The sequence below is a fragment of the Phocoena sinus genome, chromosome 14 (assembly GCF_008692025.1).
Source record: "Phocoena sinus isolate mPhoSin1 chromosome 14, mPhoSin1.pri, whole genome shotgun sequence".
In the NCBI taxonomy this organism is placed as follows: Eukaryota; Metazoa; Chordata; class Mammalia; order Artiodactyla; family Phocoenidae; genus Phocoena; species Phocoena sinus.
Window position 1 is genome coordinate 8,511,394 of NC_045776.1, and position 13,146 is coordinate 8,524,539.

General features: G+C 38.2%; 1 long non-coding RNA gene across 1 annotated transcript; it reads right to left on the minus strand.

Annotated features, from left to right (window-relative positions):
• Positions 1–3,892: 3,892 nt before the first annotated feature.
• Positions 3,893–9,691, minus strand: LOC116738902. Its single transcript, XR_004345398.1, has 2 exons — positions 9,583–9,691; positions 3,893–5,142 (listed from the first exon to the last, which is right to left on the minus strand). It is a non-coding gene; the product is annotated as an uncharacterized LOC116738902 (long non-coding RNA).
• Positions 9,692–13,146: the final 3,455 nt, after the last annotated feature.

Consider the following 13,146-nt stretch of genomic DNA (forward strand, 5'->3'; position numbering starts at 1 on the left):
TTTCTATAGTGTCTTTCAACAACTGTATCAACACTTTCCTCTTGACTAACAATTTTAAGAAATCCTTTGAGTCAAATATGTTCTTATATTTTCTTCTAAAGGTTTTAATACATTGCTTGTCCCTTTGCCTTCTTTCAGGCTGGAATGAATTTTTGTTAATGGTATAAGATGTGGATCCAAATGAATTGTTTTGTCTTTATGCATATGAAATCGTCTCAGCATAATATGTTCTATCATAGTTTTCTTCAATGTTCTCTCTGTCACATGCCCTTTGCATTTATGCAGAGTCTGTTTCTGGGCTGTCTATTCTATTCCATTGATCAATTGTCCCTGTGCTGATACCATATCATCCTCATATGGCTTTAAGTCTTTATAGCCAGCAGAATAAATTCTCTCACCTTATTCTTTTCCTGTATGAACATCTTGGATATACTTGAAGGTTTGCTCTTCTATACAAATTTTTAAATCAGCATGTCAAGATCCTTATAAAACACTTAGGATTTTCAGTGAAATGTCATTGAATGATAGGTAATCTGGGGATAACAGACACCTGTGTGATGTTGCATTTTCTATCCATCAAAGTGTTTTATCTTTCCATTTATTGGTGTCTTGTTTAGATTACTTAAATAATGTTTATAATTTTACCCATATGGCTATCATACCTCAGTCTTATTTAAAAAGGCACCATTTTTTATTATTATAAGTGATATGTTTTTAAAATGTATGTTTTCTCTTTATTGCTATTTTAAAAAAATACAATTAATTTTTGCATAATGATCTTAACCTAGACATTTTGCTGAACCTTGACTAGTGCTAATAATTTGCATGAAATCTTTAAAAAATTTTCAATATACATAGTTTTATCTAGGATTAATAACTGTTTCCTTTTCTTCCCATCCTTTTGCTATCTCCTTTTCTTCTTTATTTTAATAGGACTTTATTTAGCCAGGACTTTCAGTGCAATGTCCAATAGGTATGATAATAATAAACTTTTAATCTGGTTCCTGATATTAAAGGAAATTCTTCTATTTTTTTTTTACCCTTATAATGTTGAGTGTAAGTTATTGACCCTTGTTATGTATCTGGTACTTCCCAACCTTTTGAGCATGATTAGCACCCACAGAAAATACAGTTTTCAGCATGCAATGATGGAAATGGATGAGGCTTCTCAAGGCAGGAGACAACAGACCAGGTTGTTCTGCTGACTCAGAACACACCAGCTGCACCTAAGGCTGAGGAGATAACATGGTAGCACAGCTGCAACATATTCTTCATTTGCAGGTTAAAGCTTTATCTTGATCTGAGGAATGTATTGGGTTGGCAAAAAGGTTCGTTCGTTTTTTCCGTAAGATGGCTCTAGTAGCACTTAGTTGTCTTTAACTTCATTCGAAAAAATTTTGTTAGATTGTATGTGACAGCTGTCATATCAGTGTGCATTTAAAAAAAGACATCAAAATTGGTGAGTTTTTGTGTAGCCATTTTAATACTGAAGATCGAAGGAAAAAAGCAACACTTTTGCGCCTATTGTGCTTTATTATTTCAAGAAAGGTAAAAACACAACTGAAATGCAAAAAAAGATTTGTGCAGTGTATGGAGAAGGTGCTGTGACTGATCGAACATGTCATAAGTGGTTTGTGAAGTTTTACGCTGGAGATTTCTCCCTGGATTATGCTCCATGGTCGGGTAGACCAGTTGAAGTTGATAGCGATCAAGTCTAGACATTAATTGAGAACAATCAGTGTTATCCCACGTGGGAGAGAGCCGACATACTCAAAATAGTCCAATCAAGTGTTGGAAATCACTGCACCAGCTTGGTTACATGAATCGCTTTGATCTTTGGGTTCTACATAAGTGAAGACAACATTCTTGTCCGTATTTCCTCATGCGATTCCCTACTGAAATGTAATGAAAAGGTTCCGTTTTTAAAACAAATTGTGGCGGGCAATGAAAGGTGGATACTGTTCAATAATATGAAATGGAAGAGGTCGTGGGACAAGCAAAATGAAACACCACCAACCACTCCAAAGGCCAGTCTTCATCCAAAGAAGGTGATGTTGTGTATTTGGTAGGATTGGAAGGGAGTCCTCTATTACGAGCTCCTTCTGGAAAACCAAACGATTAATTCCAACAAGTACTACTCCCAATTAGACCAAATGAAAGCAGCACTTAACAAGAAGCATCCAGAATTAGTCAACAGAAAACGCATAATCTTCCATCAGGATAACGCAAGACCGCATGTTTCTTTAATGACCAGGTAAAAACCGTCAAGTCTTGGCTGGGAAGTTCTGATTCATCTGCCATATTCATCAGACATTGCACCTTTGGATTTCCACTTACTTAGGTCTTTACAAAATTCTCTTAATGGAAAAAATTTCTATTCCCTGGAAAACTGTAAAAGGCACCTTGAACAGTTCTTTGTTCAAAAAGATAAAAAGTTTTGGGAAGATGGAATTATGAAGTTGCCTGAAAAATGGCAGAAGGTAGTGGAAGAAAAGGGTGAATATGTTGTTCAATACTTCTTGGTGAAAATGAAAAACGTGTCTTTTATTTTTACTTAAAAACTCAAGGCACTTTTTGGCTAACCCAATAACTAGGAGGACCAAACTGGCCCAGTATTTTTATTTCTTTTGTTCAGTCCTTGGGTACCATTAGCAGCAGTGGTTTCAGTTGCTGGGTATACAAAGGCAAATCAAGAATAAATATCACACCTGCATATTCCATTCGAGTCCTCTTGGAAGAATAGGAAAAGAGTCAGTGTAATCTGCTATGTGCTGAACCTTCTCCCCTAGGAATATTTCTCAGAAATAGCTGCAAATGTTGCTTTTCCTATTGGAAAGCAGCATAACTTTATGAACTATTTGAACTTCAGCAGAGCCCAGTGGTATATGTTGCCATTCAGCCCATCACTGCATGGCTTGAGTTCCACTACGTCTACTCCTTTCCTGGGCCCACTTTGCCACTTCACGTGATAGAACTAGAGCATCAACTTTATTTCAGTCACATTCAGAAACTAGAAGGAATTCTTTGGTGAGCAAGAGCTCTACTTTGATTTGCACTCAGGATTGCCATAGTGATTTCTGAAGAATGGTACGTGACACAGGGGCCCCTTTATCATTCAGTTATCTATGTCCACTTACCAGACCAAACTGCAAGTCCATAAGCAACCACTCAAGATTCAATAAGCACGTAATTGTGGGGGTTTTACTTGTGTCCAGTTCTCTTACTGCCAGGAATAGGGACTGTAGCTCAGCCCACCGGGCTGCTGACTTGCTTTTGCCTTCTTCTGTGAAGGGTTTGTGATTTGCTGGACACAGGACAGCTACTTTCCTCATGGAGCCATGGCTCTCCATTCCAGAACTGCCACCTGTGAATCAGGCCAAGTCCCTCATATCCTTGGGAAATTGTTGGAATGATGAGCCCCATCAGTAAGAGCAGCAGACAAGTCTTCAGATGGCCTTTCCGGAGGTCCTAGTGGAAAACAGGCTACTTGCTCATGAATAAGTTATGAATAGGTTGAGTCCCACTGTGTATCATGGCTGTAATATCGCTTCCATTTTATGAAGGAATTCAACATTTCCCTTCTTGTTGGGATGCTTTTTTGATACTACTCATGACATGGGGGTAATTCATAAGTCGATATAATTTTATGTTCTTCAGTTAATGGGGTCTGTCATAGTAAACACCCAATAACTAGCTAGTAACTATCTTTAAAAGAAATACACCACAGTATATCTGAGCAGTATAAGATAATTTTCTAGTTGACCATGATTATGGGCTTTTGCCAAGAAGACTTGAGTCTGCATGAAGGCAGGTGGCTGACACTTTGAGTATCATTTCTGCATTGGTGTATTAGTCAGCACAGGCTGCTTTTAACAAAATATCATAGACTGGGTGGGTTAAACAACAGACATTTATTTCACAGGTCTCGAGGCTGGGAAGTCTGAGATGAGGGTGCCAGCATGGTCAGTTTCTGATGAAAGCTCTCTTCCTGGCAGGCAAGCGGCTTCCTCATATGGGGGAAAGAGAGCTCTCCTGTCTCTTCCTCTAAGAACATTAATCCCAGCATGGGGGCCCCACCCACCCCATGACCTCATCTAAACCTAGTTATCTCCCAAAGACCCCATGTCCAAATACCATCACATTAGGAGTTAGGGCTTCAACATATGAATTTGCAGGGGGGCACAAACATTCAGTTTATAACATTATGTCTCTGGATCCCCCAAATTCATGTCCTTCTTGCATGCAAAATACATTCACCCATCCCAACAGCCCCCCAAATCCTAACTCTTTCCAGCATCAACTCTAAATAAGTCCAAAGTCTCATCTAAATTAGACGTGGTGAGATGTGAGGTATGATTCATCTTGAGGTAAATTCCTCTCCAGATGAGAACCTGTGAAACCAGCTACTTCAGTCAGTTCAGGCTGCTGTAACAAAATACCACGAACTGGGTGGCTTAAACAACAAAGGTTTACAATTCTGGAGGCTGGAAACCCAACATTGGAGAGCAGCATGGTTGAGCTTTGGTATGGCCCTCCTCCTGGCTTGCAGGTGGCTGTCTTCTCTCTGAATCCTCCCGTGGTGGAGAGAGAGAGCACGAGTTCTGGTCTCTTCCTGATCTTTTAAGGACACTAACGCCATCACGTGCCCGCTGTGATCTCATTTAAACCTAACTGCCTCACAAACACCCACCTCAAAATACCATCAGATTGGGCATTAACACTCCAACATATGAATTTAAAGCTCCAACACAATTCAGTCCATTACGGTCCACACAGGATAGTCTGAGCTACAGACTCTGCAGTTTCAAGAAGGCTTGTGTTGTTCAAGCTTCTAACCAAAAATGACCTTTTCCCAGGTGATGTAAATTAATTAGGTCCAATAGTGTCTTTAAGTAGGGGATATGATTTCTCCAAAAGCAAGTAGGCCTATTAGGCATTAGGCCTCTTGTCTAGTCTAATAAAAGAGGTTGGAGAACAAGAACATTGTATTCCTAGTGGTCTGCAGTGTATCACAGGGCACTCCAGCCCATATAATCCTCCTGAAGTTTACAGTCTATGTAAGGTTCTAGATTTTTTTCGGGGTTCATAAACCATCTTCCATCAGTCATATGATCATAGTAAAGTTGCTTTCAGGTTGATTCTCTGTTTCAGAAATAATCATAATGTCATCTCTGTTGAGCACCAGAACACGGTAATCTAGTTGTATTACACTAGATCTGCCTCACTATCCTTGTGACAGTACTTAAGGGAGTTCAAATATCCTTGAGTCAAATGTACATTGGAAAAAGTTCCACATGAATGCACACTGTTGATGACACTCCCTAGCAACCGATATTGAAAAAAGGCATTAGCCAAGTCAGCTATGGAAAACTGGTCATCTTTAGTTTGTTGAGTAATGTGTAGCAGTTGAACAGCCTGGACCATACTGGGGACTGCAGAAGCTATTAGCGCTGCTGCTTACTGGAGTCTCCTGTAGCCCTGGGTCAGCCTGCATGATCCATCATCTTCCTCAAGGGCAACATCAGGTTACCGTGGAGTGAGGGTGTGGATCAACACACCTGTCCTTAATTAGGACGGTAATGTTTTGTGGCTGTAGGCACATGACAGTGGTTCAAATTAACCACTTCAAAACTCTAAAGGTTCCTATTATTCAAATCCAGTTACTACCGGATTTAGGGCAGATCTACGAGTTGTTTATCTTCCTTGTTCTACTCAGTACAGGGAAGGATTTTTAGTCAATGACTACATAGGTGGCAATGATACATTCAGGTGAGGAAGTTACCCCCACAGCAGAATTTTGAAAATCACTTATTCCAACTTTTAATGACTTTAATTTTTATTCTTCTTATAGTAGCATCTCTCTATTCCCCTAAATTAATTCTATCACCTCCCCAAGGGGCTCACGAGCAGGCCAAGGCAGTGCTCCTGTATCCAGCTGACCTAAAAGAGTTTCTTCTCCATCGGCAGGCCATCTCACCCACACATTTGTAAAAGGCCTTGGTTCTTGCACAGGAATTGGTCAGGAAAGCCCATCCTTCATGTCATGCTCTTCCTCTATTCCTGCCTGTGGTTGGCAGTATTCTAAAGATGTCCTATCAAGATTCACATACCCTGTTGATTCAGTTGAAAACTAATCTAGGCACTTCCCTGAAGGGACTTTAAAGATGGATTAAGGTTACTAATCAGGTGAATTTACAATGGGGAGAGCATCCTGGATTATCCAGGTGGACCCAGTGTAGCCACATGAGCCCTTGAAAACTGAAGAGGAAGGGCAGAATCCAGAGAGTTGGAGCAGAAGGGAAAGTCAGAGAGATCTGAAGCATGAGGACTGGATCGACTGCTGCTGGCTTTGAAGGGGACCACAATCAGGGAATGTAGGTGGTCTTCAGAAGCCGAGAAGAACTCCCAGCCACCAGCCAGCAAGGAAGCGGGCTGCAGTTCCACACCCACATGGAAGTGGATTCTACCAGCAACTGGAATGAGCATATAAGTTCTTTTCCAGAGCCTTCTGACACCTTGACTTTGGCTTTGTGGGACCTGGAGCAAGGAAACTAGCTGAGCTTACTAGGCTTCTAATCTATAGAACCATGAGATAGTAGAGTCTAGTGTTTCAAGAAGTAGTAATAGAAAACCCATACCTTGCCTTAGTAGTAAATGTGTGCATTTTGGAAACTCAATGCTGTAGGCTCATGAGAACCTTTCTCTATCTGAATTTCCCCTAATTTTGGACAAGACAAGCATTTCTGCTTTGATATTTTTATATCTTGGGAAGTTCAAGGAGAGACAGTTGTGTTTCCTTGGCTTCATATAAAATTCTATCCAATTTCCTTTTTTTTTTTTGTGATACGCGGGCCTCTCACTGTCGTGGCCTCTCCCGTCGCGGAGCACAGGCTCCGGACGCGCAGGCCCAGCGGCCATGGCTCACGGGCCCAGCCGCTCCGTGGCACGTGGGATCCTCCTGGACCGGGGCATGAACCCGTGTCCCCTGCATCGGCAGGCGGACTCTCAACCACTGCGCCACCAGGGAAGCCCCAATTTCCTCCTTCTTAATGCCATTTTAAATTAACCATCTAAAGACTTCTACACCATTAGGTCATGAATTCTTGCCCTTTACTTGTTTTGATTACTTTTTTCAGTAAAACCCTAACATTTGTATTATCTTGAAGTCTTACGGGAGGAAGCTGGGATTAAAGATCCCACGCTGCCTCTTTTACATCCTCTGAGGTCTCAAGAACAAAATCACATATGGTGTCGATGGTGGTGGGACGCCTTGTATCATAACCTGGGTGAGGGGCATCAAATAGTGAGTTTGTTTCATTGTCACAGAGCCAGTCCAGCACTGCCTGCATCAGCAGCATTTCTGCAGCTTCAGTAGATACTGACATTTCAATGACAAGGGAAGGACAGAGCAGTTACTCTTCTCTTCTATTCATTCTAGGAATGAATAGCTCCTGTCCTAATCCACTCTCGTCAGCAATGATTTTTTCCTAGAACTATCTCCACAAAGATAGCAGCCAAGAGGATCAGGGATGAATACAAACATCCCCCTCTACTCAACAGTGTTCCAAGCCAGAGACACTGCAACTTGATCTAAAATTCTCAGGAGCCATTTTAACAAGGGTCATCAGGACAGTGCTTGTAACAATTTACAAAATGCCTCCACTTTGTTACTTATTAATCCCTTACTCCACTGGCTTCCTGCCCTCCATGATCTACTGGCCCTGCCTGGATTACCTTCTTGGCTGTAGTGGGTCTCCCAGGCTAAACTGACCCATCAGAAGTTATATTGCCCAGGTTCCTGTGGTTGGAGCTCCACTTGCTAGCCAAAGAGGATGAAACTCAACCCAAGGATACTCTGAACCTTTACTTTTGCTAACGTTAAAAGCTTCAACTGGAACGGATTTAGCCAACCTGCCATCAGTTTCCTCTTGTCTTCTAATTTTGCTCGCTCTTGGCATTTAGGTTCTATCATTTCTAGATTGCAATGGAAAGTCTTATAATCAGTAACTGAGTTCAAAGCCTGTGCAACTTCAAACCAAGTGTGGAAACCACCTCTGCACCAGTAGTTCATTTTCATCCCCTTTCTCAGAATCATCCTTTTTCTTTCTAAATAATGCCTAAGCCACACTTTCAGCAAAAAGTAAGTCAGAAGTCTACTAAGCAATCCCACATCTAATGCCAACTGTACCAAAAGAGTGTTTGACTGCTAAAGAAGACTGCTTAGGACCCCAAAATAACAATGCTTATAAATTTATACTCTACTATAGGAAAAGGATACAATATAACTATAGTGTTGAAATAAAGGTTCAGATCACTGCCAAAGACTATCTTATAGCGAGGGGTCTGGGAAGGCTTGGTACAAGTTTCTATCTTCTATAAGGGTCATGGTTGTAAGCACTTTCTTTCTTGGATCAGAAAGATCTACACGTGCATAGAATGCCTTGGAACTAGGGAGCCCAAAATGGAATATCACCGGGTTATAAAATATTTTGCTGGTCATATACACATATCCTTGCTACAAAATCAGCCTTAACAGTAGAAGTTTCCAGGGGGGGAGATGAAAATCATCAATCTCATTCTTGCCAATAAACAATGCTGACAGGCTCATAAGAACCACCCTAAAACTCCTCCAAACCATGGTTACAAAAGCGACATTACTAATCAGCATGTTTCACGTGTTGGAACCAGAGGTTAGTGTCATGCAGGAACTTTAGCAATATAGTCCAGACAGATTCCAGGTCTGCCAGAAATTAACCTGCACAGCACATCATGTTGAAGAATGGTCCTATTCCTAACTTTCTATTATGATTGGGGAGTTGATAGATATCAAATTCTTTCACTGCATTTAATCATTTAAATGACTACATATTTTTCATCTTTTATCTGTTACTATGCAAAATTTACACTAATTTTTCCCCCTAATGTTAACCCACGTTTGTTTTTCTGGTGCTTTGCTAGATCTGGTTTGATAATATTTTACTTGGAATTTTTTTCCATTTTTGTTCATGAATGAATTGACCTGTATAATTCCTTTCTCATTCCATGCCTCCTCCGGTTTTGTTACTAAATTTATACAAGCTTTACTGAACCAACTGGGGAGTGTTACCTATTTTTCTATTCTCTGGAAGAGTTTGTAACAGATTTTTTTTCCCATAAAAGTTGTATAGCATATATTTTTTTTAATTTCAAACTTCTGATTTGATTTCTTTAATGGCTATCCAATTACCGTCTTTTTAGTTTTAGAATCTATCTTGGTATGTTGAATTTTTATAACTTTCCGATTTTATTTTTTCATAGATATTGTGATAAAGTTGATCTTTTTAATCTCGCCTATCTATATTTATGCCTCTCTTTTGGTCCTAATATTATTAATTAGTAATTAGTTTATTGAATAATCAATAATGACCAACATTTTCTCCTTCCCCTCCAAGAGACTGTTGTAGGCTGGAAACTTGCAGTGGGATAGAGGGTCTTGATTTACCTTCTCTCTTTTTGCCTTTCCAAGCTAGCTAACTGGGCCTTGACTCTTCAAGACTTGGTATGTAGGGAATAAGAATGGGATGAATGAAGGAGCTGTCTTACTTTAACTGGTCCAAGATTAAAATGACTTCCACTTCCCTGGGCCTGAAGTATGATTCAGCCTGTATCCTGGTGATTTCTGAATGCTTTAGATGTATTTTCATTTCTTCATCCTCTTTCATGTCTTCTCTATTTCTGGATTCACTATAACAAGAAATGTACCCATTTTATCGATTGCTTCAAAAAACACACTTTAGGACTTCTTTGAGTCTCTCTACTGTATCTTTATTCCCTATCTCTCTAAATGAGTTAAGGCTTAAAGCATTTAGAACACAGCCTGACTATATACGTACCATAAGTGATAACTCTTATAACCCACTAGGAAATAAACTTCACTAGAGTCCACTTTGTTCAATTGCTATGTTCTCAGTCCATAGAACAGTTCCTAGCACAATAAAATAAAATGAATGTCTTTTATCTTTCGAGCCTTCTTTTTCTGTTGTTTCTCCCACTTTTCTGTTGTTTCTCCCACTTCTTAAAGAGAATATTTATTTCACTAATTTTCATTCTAAAATAAAAGAACATTTACGTCTATAAATTTCTCTAAATGTACAAATTTTCCTGCATCTTACAATTTTAATAAGCATATTTTCCTTTCTTGTTTAGTTCTAAGTATATTTTAGTTCCTATCATTTTCAAACATGTTATTTGTGTTTTTAAATTTCTAGATTTGGGTACTATTTTCTTTTGTTATAGATTTATAAACTAATTGTGTTGTGGTCAAAGAATATATTAGTAATAACAATTTTTTTCAGTCTGTTGAAACTTATTTTATGATACACTAGGTATATGATTTTCTCTTACTTTTTCCATGTGTACACATTCCCTGCTTGTTGAATGTACAGTTCTATAAATGTCTACTTTGTTTTCAAACTTTTGGTCTCAGGACCTCTATATATTCTTAAAAATATACCGGGGACTCCAAAGACCTTTTTTTAAAAAATGTGGGTTGTATCTAACAGTATTTCCCATATTAGAAGTTAAAACTGAGACATTTAAAAATAAAACTTTAAAAAATTGTCATTTAAAATTAACAATAAAACCATTAAACAACATCAAGAAACTATAAAATGTAATTTTTTCTAGTTTTCCTCATATATGTTACACAAATCAATCTAAAAATTAATAGTATTTTCTGAATTTATTTTCCCTCAACACCACTAAATGAGATCTACAGACCAGAATCAACAGCATCACCCAGGAACTTGTGAGAAATACAAATTCGGAACTACTGACTCAGATTCTGTAAGGAGTGGTTGGAAACTGTGTTTGATCAGGCTCTCCAGGTAACTGATGCTTAGTACATATGAGAAGCATTGCTTTAATGCTGTACAATGATCTTTCCATTTAAAAAAATATAGTTTTATTCTTATTTTTAAACTTTTATTGTTAGAGTCTATATACAGAAAAGTATATGAACCATAAGGGCAGAGCTCAATGCATTTTCACAAAGTAAACACATCTGTGTAACAGCACTCAGATCAAGAAACATTAGCTGTACCCCTGACTTTTAATACTCGATTAATTTGCTGTTTTTTGAGCTTTAAGCTCAAATCATATCATGTTGTGAGTACCTTTCTTTGGTTTCTCACTTTTGCTCAACATTTTGTTCATGAGATGCATCAATGGAGTTCCCTCCACAAAAGTTAATTTATTCTCTATTGCTACATAGCACACTGCTATAGTATCCATTCTGCTATTAGACATTTGAGTTGTTCAGTTTTTTACAATTACAAATAGACCTGCTATAGACATCCTTATACATGCCTTTTGGTTAGGATGTGTATGTATAACACACAAGGCATATATATGTAGTTCATTTGAAAGGGTTCCTAAAAACATGTCATATTTAAATACAGAACCTTCTAAATGTCAAGGAAACTCATCACCACTGGAGACACATAATCAGGAAAAACACACATTTTTAATTAAAAATGTATTCCATATTGTACTATGAACTTACTAAACACAAGTTTCAGCATTCGTAAATTTAGCCTGTTTTCTCTACAAAAACCTTTAAAACGTTTGTTTTGTTTTGACCATTTTCAGGTCAAGGCTCTATTCTGATTATTTTCAAGTTGTCTAGGTCAGCAGTGTGCAATGGAAGTATAATGCAAGCCACACATGTAGTTTAAAATTCTCTAGTAGTCTCACTGAAAAATAAAAAGAAACAGGTTAAATTAAGTTTCATACATTTTATGATCTCATACCTAAAATATTATAATTTCAACATAATCAAGATAATGAGAAACATTACATTCTTTTTTTACTGTCTTCAAAGTCCAGTGTATTTTTAGATTTTTCCAGCCATACTTAAACATTTTCCAGTAACTGAATCAAGTATCAATTTAAAATTTAAGTTTATCGAAATTAAATAAAACTAGTATTCAGTAACTGCATCACACTAGCCATATTTCAAGAGCTCAATAGCCACATGTGGCTCGTGGTTATGCTATTGGGAAGCACAGGCCTGGGTCAAGAGTGGTTTTCTTGTGCTCCACCTGCTAATTTAAGCTGTGATGAAAATTCTAAAAAAATGTATTTCCTTTTACACACTGTGGAAGACAGAATTTTGAAACAGATGAGAATGAGAATTTTTTAGTCTACTTCTTTTTGGGGGATACCTTTGTACTTTCCTCTCAATTATGCTGTGAATCTAAAACTGCTTTTAAAAAAGTAAAGCCTTTTTAAAAGACAGTGCAACACAGGAGATTTTTGCTAAAATAGCAAACACGCTGATGGTAATAAGATTCAATCTAACTAATGAAGATTATTTTATACAAGGTGCAAGGGATGAGAACAGCAAGGCTGGTTCAGTAGGGAACTGTTGCGAGCGCTGCATAGTTAGTGGAGGATGGGACTAATGGGTGAGAGATTAGAGGAAACAACAGATAATGAAAGTACTAGCACATGGTATAGAGCTATGATTTTATTCTGTATCCCAGCAAGCAATGTTAAAGTTTAAAGTAATCTAATTTTATATTAAAGTTCTGAATTGTATTTCTGAAACATCCATTTAGGAAGTGACACACAGAGTGCCTTAAGAGGGGAAACTAGAGGCTAGGAGCCCAGTTAGGAGGCTATTTCAATTATCCAAGCAAGAGAAGATGAGACCCTGACCTGGGGATAACGGAGATGAAGAAAATGAGGACAGATTGAAGAGATATTTAGGCAATAAAAGCAACACACAAGATGTGGTGAGCAGTTGAATATGTAAAATATTAAGTAGGGAAATACCTAGCATAACTTCCAGGGAAATTGGTCAAACACTTGTACCATTAGCCAAAATTGGATGACTGAAAAAGGAGACAAGCAAGAGAGAGGGAGAAAATTCCAGGGCAGAAAGAAATCCTGAGAGGTAATGTCCTGTAACAGAAAAAATTCCAGCTCTGGAGTCTGGGACTTTGTTTCAAATGGCAACTCCATCATTTTAAATTATTAACCAAATTAGCTTCTGAGCCCCTTGGTTCTCATTTACACTATTTCTTTGAGAACTTTCGTGAGGATTAAATATTTACATATGTTAAAGTTTTAGAATAAACTAGATGCTCAATTTAAAAATGTACG